The sequence below is a fragment of the Gavialis gangeticus genome, unplaced genomic scaffold, assembly GCF_001723915.1.
Source record: "Gavialis gangeticus isolate Ggan-Ray unplaced genomic scaffold, GavGan_comp1, whole genome shotgun sequence".
Taxonomy (NCBI): domain Eukaryota; kingdom Metazoa; phylum Chordata; order Crocodylia; family Gavialidae; genus Gavialis; species Gavialis gangeticus.
The window spans coordinates 69,967,264-69,974,873 of record NW_017729031.1 but is presented as its reverse complement, the minus strand read 5'-3'; positions in this window follow the sequence as shown (position 1 = coordinate 69,974,873).

Below are 7,610 nucleotides of genomic sequence, written 5' to 3'. Positions count from 1 at the left end.
GGGGAGGCTTGGGGGGATGGGGCCAGACAGGGCAGGATAGATTTTCAGTGTGCTTTCATTCTGGTGCACAGTTGTTGTTGGGTTTCTCCTACATATTTTTCATGAGGGCATTTGGTGCGCTGGATGAGATGTATAACATTTCTGGAGGTGCAGGAATAAGATCCACAAATGGTGATGGTTCTGTTGTGGGGAGTGGTTATCCCACAACAAATCATGGACTCAATATAGACATTAGATTTATAACACATTACAAGCTGCCTGACATCTGATGCACCAGCTTCTTTCATTCCTTGGAGTCTCAGAACAGCAGAGACCCCCTATATCTGAAGAAGGGTGATTGTGCCTGAAAGCTTGCAAAGAAATTTTTTCCAACTACTCAGTTGGTCTAATAATAGATATCACATTTAGACCCTTGTCTGCCTAATTGAAGATTGACATTTTTCAGCTTTAGCACAACAAATTAAATGTAAATGTAAAGAAATACATGCATGGTACATAAAACAGTAATGAAAAATGAAAATCGCAGAAAGGAAAGAAAGGGAGTAAAAGAGGAGATAGAAGGGAATTGCTGCTGTGGTACAAGAAAACTTAAGTATTTTATAATAAAGTTGCGATCACAAACAATAATGTTTGTTAAAATCAATTCATAGACAATGAATCTACTGCTGGTTGCTGTATTTTATAACCTCATAAATAGTCCGCAGAGCTGATAGTGCCTTCACAGTGAGGGAAATTTTTTTGGTGGGTGATATCTTTTATTGGACCAACAGCATGGCTGGGATAGATTTAGCCAGGACTGCATTTGACTGATTTCAAAAGTTTATCTAAGTCTTTTCTAACCATGCAATAAAAGATATGACCCACAAAAATCCTTGTCTCTTGCATGTTTTCTGGACCATCATTGTTACGACATCACAGTGTCTTAGATATACTGTGTATCTTGTATATTGTGAAGTGTTTTCAAGGTACCAGGGCAGGCAAGTTTCTTTGAGTAGGTGTGATATCTTTTATTAGACCAACTGAGTAATTGGAAATAAGTTCTTAGCAAGCTTGTGGGTGCAGTAACTCTTCTTCAGACATAGGAAGTCTCTGCTGTTCTGAGACTCCAAGGAAACAATAATTAACCAGATCACCCTAAATGGGCAGGATTCCTGTCTTCATAGCTTCCTCTGCCTAACTGCTAACATGTATGCTTTATGGCTTAATTTTAGAAGCAGATATACTAGAATGAAGCACTCCCTTTTCTCTGCAGGCACATTGCCTATAGATATGTGACAAGTCTATATAGAAGCTCAACTGAAAATTAATAGAGATTGAAATTTACTATGAAAGTGCATGGTGAGAGGATTTCTAACAAGGGCTTAAATCCTTTTGAAGAAGTTTGGCTACTAGAGTGACCAATAGATTGACTGAAATTATTGAGATTTCAACCTCTGCTGAAATGGATGGTCCTTCTGTTGCTGATCTGAAGAGTTGGAAGGCATTGAGGGGATGCATCACAGGAAATTGTCATGGAAATCCATCTCGTGGAACTTTCTTTTACCTCTGGGTTTTCCCAGCTATGTCATCTTCCCATTGTTTGATATACCCCACTGCATATTGTTGCAGGATGGCATCATGTTTGTATAAAACTCAACAAAGTAGAACTCTGATTTTGATTGGGGACTTGGGTGCCACCTCAAAATTAATCATTAGTAAAACAATGATCCAGTGTGGCTAATATTTTGTACCTAATTAGCTGTTTTGAAGTCGCTGAGACTTTGGCATCTAGCCATGTGTTAAAGCCTCACTGGAGGGAATATGCAGAGTTTCTTAGAAAGCAAATTGATTTCAGAAGTACTGTGTCATGTCTGCTGATTGCAGACATCTGGTGAGATGGTAAAAAAAAAATTGGTGCTATTTTCTGATAGATTATTTAAAAGATTGTAATAGTAACTCAGCGAAGCACGGTACTACAGCAGCAGCACTTCTAATGATGCAAGGATCAGCATCAGCTAGCAACAGAAGTCTGTTTCATCTGCCTCTGATTTGAACATCCCAGCCATCCTTACTGTAGCTGCTAATTCTGTGTGGGCAAAGCACCTGCTGAGGCTCACTAAATCTGGCCTCCTAGCACTAAGAACAAGACAGTCATTATTGCTTCATAAATATATTCTTTCAGGGTTCTTTTTTGCCCACCAGCCTTTTATATCTTTATATTAATCTTGGATATTTATAAGATGCCTGTTATCTAACAAGAAGGGTAACAAGAAACAGACTCCTTGCTTGGACTGCTCAAGGCAAGGTTCCCTTTCTTTCTCTTTCGACTATTTCCCACAGAGATATTCTAGAATTATTTAGTAGTATGAAAAGCACTATCCACCTTATCTCTTAGCAGAAAGATTGATGAAATTGTCTCAAGCCATTAAAACATAATGCTTGAAGCACTAGAACCAAAGCAGACTCTTAAAGCACATGAACTGGAAGACAGAATTTGCAGCCACATACCTTTCCAGCTCTCTCTTTCCCTTATATTTTGTGTCAGTCTCTCATGTTCACATAACTGTCAATGCCTTAAGAATCCATCAGAAAGTGATGCTGATGTGCCAGTAAAGGATTCATTCTTCTTGGTGCCCTGCTTAAGTGATTTAGGTATTTCCAGAAATTTTTAGGGGCTGGTGACTTGTCCAGTTGCATGGGAAATAGAGGACGAATGTTTTTGTAATTGAAAAATCCAGCCTGTTTGCTGGAAAAGAAACACGATCTTGCAATCATCATTACCCTGAGATACTACCACAAAGGCATAAGAAGTTAACTAGGGACTGGAGTTTTCTTTGTCTTATTTTAATGCATGCTTATGCATGTACATGCGCATGCATGTTTATATATAGATAGATACACATACACATGCATGTCAGCAAGAATGTTATTCACATACACAAGACAAAGAAAAATACTCTCTCTACTGAAGAAAAAGTTTTTATGCCTTTGTGACAATGTGTCAGAGTGGTGATGTTTGTAAGATTTTGTTTCTTTTTCCAGAACAAATCCTAAATCTTCAAATACAAAAAAGTGTCCTCCTTTTCCCTTTTTTTTTTTCTTTCAAGGTATAGATGTATGTCTATGAGCAAGAAAATTAAAGACAAAGGATGAATTGTCAGTAAATTGCGTGACATTCAATATTTTGGTGCTATTCCCTTCTATGACATACCTATTGTATGTATATTGGATGAGTTATTAAAGGAAATAAGTATTCCACCACACACTGACATGAGTCTGGAAACCCACCAAGTCTGTACAGGTATTTGTTGTAGAATTCATTAGGATCACTTACAGCAGAGATGTCAAAGTTATGGCCAATGGAGCCCTGTTATCCAGACCCTGGGTCTAATGATTGACCCTCATGCTCAGGGCACAGGGTACGTGCTACTCCGACTCCAGCCTGTCCAGGACTGCACCGCACATGGCATCCATTCTGGCCAATCTGGTATCTGGATTACATGTGGCACCTGCCCCCTTCCACTCTGGGACTGCACTGCATGTGGAGCCTATTTCAGTCAGTCCAGGAGGCATGCAGCACAGATCTTGGAGTGGCTGGAATGATGTCATAGGCAGCACAGACCCAGACTGACAGGGGTGGGTGCTGGTGTGTCCCAGACCAGATAGAATGGGCACCATATGCAGCACAGGTCCCAGAGCAGGTGCTGGATCCAGCATTTGGTGTGGGTGGAGGAAGCCCATGATTCAGTCCCATACCACTCATCTGGCTTGTGAGGCTGGGTAAGTATGATACCACTGACTTGTATCACGAGCGAGTCCTGTAGCTCATAAATCCTGTTATGTAAATGTCGGATGTCAGATATGAGTCCAGAGACTTACATAACTGCAAATAGTTATTTATTATACTCTTGTTTTATTCATGTTGAACTTAATTTCACTGATTTTTTTTCTTTTTTTTTTTTTTATATCATCCTCGCTCAGTAAGAATCTGGTATTTATAAAATAAGACATTATTTGTTTTTTCTGTAGATATGTTTGCCTATTTTAGTATGTAAGTATTTATGTTAAAACTATTTATGTTCCTGAAGCTTTTGCATTCCTGTTTGAAAGCATGGTTAGGTACAATTAGTTGTATCCATTGATTCAGTGCAAACATAAATCCCTTCAAAGTTACCTAGGTTAGGGAACAAGTCAAATATGTAAATTCTGTTAATTTGCATAAGTTCTTGCAAGAGCAAGCCCAAATGTGTTTATATATATATATATATATATATATATACACACACACACACACACACACACACACACACATATATGTTGAGAAACTTAATAGAATATAGAGCAGAAACTAAGCAAGTACAAACTAGAATATTTCCACTGAAAAAAAATGCTTTGCCTAGGGCTACCATATTTCCTAAGTCTCAAAATAGGATGCTTCACTCACCCTTCCCCCCAGCACATGCTGTCTGGTATGCTCAACTGTCTTCAAGCTTTAATCTGACATTGGTGCAGCTGAGAGTTGGAAGAGGAGTGTGGAGCAATGGAGTGGGTATTATGTAGATGTGAAATGCTGCAAGATGTCAGGTGTGAGCGTCTGGCCAAGACACAGGCAGCTAGGCCTGTGGGTAGGCCCTGGGGGCAATTAAGAGGTTACAGGGCAGGGGCACATGTTACTGGAGCTGAGAGGGGAGATCCAAATGACATAGTCTGAGACATAAGGTGAGGTCAGGAGCCAGGGGTCAGAGAACAGGTGCTGAGTTACAGAGAAAATCTGAGATTAGTGTCAAGAAGGCCAGGGCAAGTCAGGTTACCAGGAAAAACAGAGCCCTGTCCTTTGCCGCTGATTGGCCAAGGGCTGTCATGTGGCCACCCATCATCACGGATTGGTGGAGAAGGTAAGGGCTATACAACAGGATACTCTTACAGCCAATCAGTGGTGAGAGGTGGTAGCGGCAGCCATCTTAGGCTCCCATTCATGCCAGCAGCCCCACTACCCCTTTCTCCCCAAGAGGGCTACCTTTTATTTTCACTAAATTCTTTTTGCCTGATTTAATGGCCAATGCTGGATTTTGTGTTTTTCATGAAATTTGTGAAATTGCGGTCTGAGTTGGTCCCTATGTATAAGGATGCATAATCAAGCCCAGAGGTGTCAAACATATGGCCTGTGTGGCAGATCTTGTCTGACCTTATGTACCAGTCTCCACCCCATGTGCTGAATGCAGCGTGTGAGCTGGATCTGGCATCAAATGGATTCCATGCAGAACAGGGAGCTGGAACGGTGTGCTACATGCCACAGACAACAGTGGGTCCAGCTCCTGTGCTCCAGGCATCATGTGCCCAATGCCATCCCTGCATGCCACGTGCACAGTGAGCCCTAAAGCCAATGCATGCTGCATGTGCTGCATGGGGCTGGCCTGGTCACACTTGCTGCATGCAGTGTCTTGTTCTCAAAGGCTAGGGACAGAAGTTACACACAAACCAGTTTTAAGTGATCAGAAACTGGTTTGAACATGTAACAGAACAGAAACTTGGTGCACATAAACCAGTTTCAAAATGGCTGAAACTGGTGTAAGATAAACCTCATTGAATGTATCATCAGACTTAACTGATTTGGGTCAAACCAGTTGTGGCAGGGCACCTTTGGGTGCATGTCACTTGAAAGGAAGAGGCAGGCAGCTACCAGGTGCCTAATGAGGGCAGCCATTTTGAACTCCAGGCATATAAAGGCTACAGTTTACTGCTGCCAGTGGAGGCAGAAATGTTGCTTAGCTTAGCTGCAGCAGGAATGATCTAGGAGAAGAGCTTATGGGGATGGATAGTAGGCTTCTGGTCCTGGGTATGACCTAAAACTGCACCCTGCTGGGAATGGGTGGTATGGTGGCGCTCCCAGTGGTGTGGGAGCCCCCAGGAAATACCAGTTACCACCCTGGTGAAAGGCAGGTTAGGGCACCTTAACCCCAGCTCCCACATCCCTGGTGGGTTCAACCAGTTCAGGGGGAGTCCAGGCTCATGGGAGTTCTGAGGCAGGGCCCAGGTTGGTGGAGGGACCTGGAGCAGTGCCCAGGCTCTTTGAGTCCTATGGCTGAAGGGACCCTGAGAGGGGGCCAGGCACAGCTATGGCCACCTGAGCCTCACAGGGTGTAATACCCTAGGGCAGAGGGCCAGGTAGAGCTATGGCCACCTGAGCTGGATGGGGTGGCAGACCCCAGATGAGCCCCAGTGAAGGGGCAGTGTGTGGAGCTCCAGTAAAGGGGTGGTTTTGGGTGTAAGAGCATGCCGGCATTTGCATTGGCGGATGAGCAATAAGGCCAGTAGGGAGACTACTACTAGGGTGGGGCGAAGGCACTGCACTAAGCTACAAACAAGCAGCAACTCCTATGATGGTGTTTTTATGCAGAGTGCTGCCAGGGCCCCTGCCCGGGGGGAGCAGCCTACCTGGGGCTTGTCTGAGGCCTCCACCCAGACAGAGCCCATGGGGGAGCTGGCATCCCCCCACCCCCTGGCCTGTGGGGGTTGCCCAGCAAGGCCTGGGGGGGGCAGGGATTGGGGACCCCCACACCTGTCCTGCAGGCGCCCGCCTTAGGGCCTTGGAGGTGCAGGTTAGGGAGCTCCAGGAGAAGGTTAGCAGGCTGAGGGGAATCAGGGAGGTGGAGGAAGAAACTGACGGCTATTTTCTTTCCCTGCAGGGCCACACACCCAAGGATGAAGCACCTCAGGAAGTTCCCTCCACTGCAGAGTGGCAGACGGTCACCTCCAGAACCAGGGCTGCTTGTAACACAGCAGTACCAGTTCCTCCAGTCCGGCTGGAGAACAGGTACAAGGCCGTGGCAACATTGGAGGAGAAGGAGGGAGAAGAGGCAACCAGAAAGGAGGCAACTCCACACTCTCCATGCTCTGAACAGACCGAAGGAGCTAAGCAGTCCTGGAGGAGAAAGCGTTGAGTGATCATCATAGGCGACTCCATCCTGAGAGGTACAGAGGGCCCCATCTGTCGCCAGGACCCCTTGACACGCGAGGTCTACTGCCTACCCGGAGCGAAGATTCATGACGTGATGGGGATGATCCAGGCCATGATCCAGCCCATGGATTACTACCCCATGGTCCTAATCCATGTGGGTACTAATGATGCGGCCAGGAGAAGCCCTGATCACCTGATGGCAGACTACCATGCTCTGGGGGGTGTGCTGAAGGAGATAGGTGCACAGGTGGTATTTTCTTCTGTTCTACTAGTGAGCTGACATGGAAGACAGCATGAGACGTGCATCGCAGAGACCAATTCAGGAATGGTGTCTTGAGGCGGGCTTTGGCTTCCTTGACAATGACCCGCACATCACGACGAGAGACATGCTTGGGTAGGATGGGCTCCACCTTTCCCCTAAAGGTAAGCGTGTGTTCTCTTCTAGGTTGGAGGATCTCCTCCGGTGAGCTTTAAACTAGGCTTATCGGGGGAAGAGGAAGACAAGGGAGGAGGAAGCCTTGGACCGCTAAACCAAGCAGGTCTCACAAGTACAGCCCAGCGTAGACCGACGAGTGGAACATATACACAGGTAAGAAACAGGGATCAGGGCAATGCTGTGATTAGGGGGCCAGTGCACACCTCCACAGGAGACCTCAAATGCCTCTACACAAAC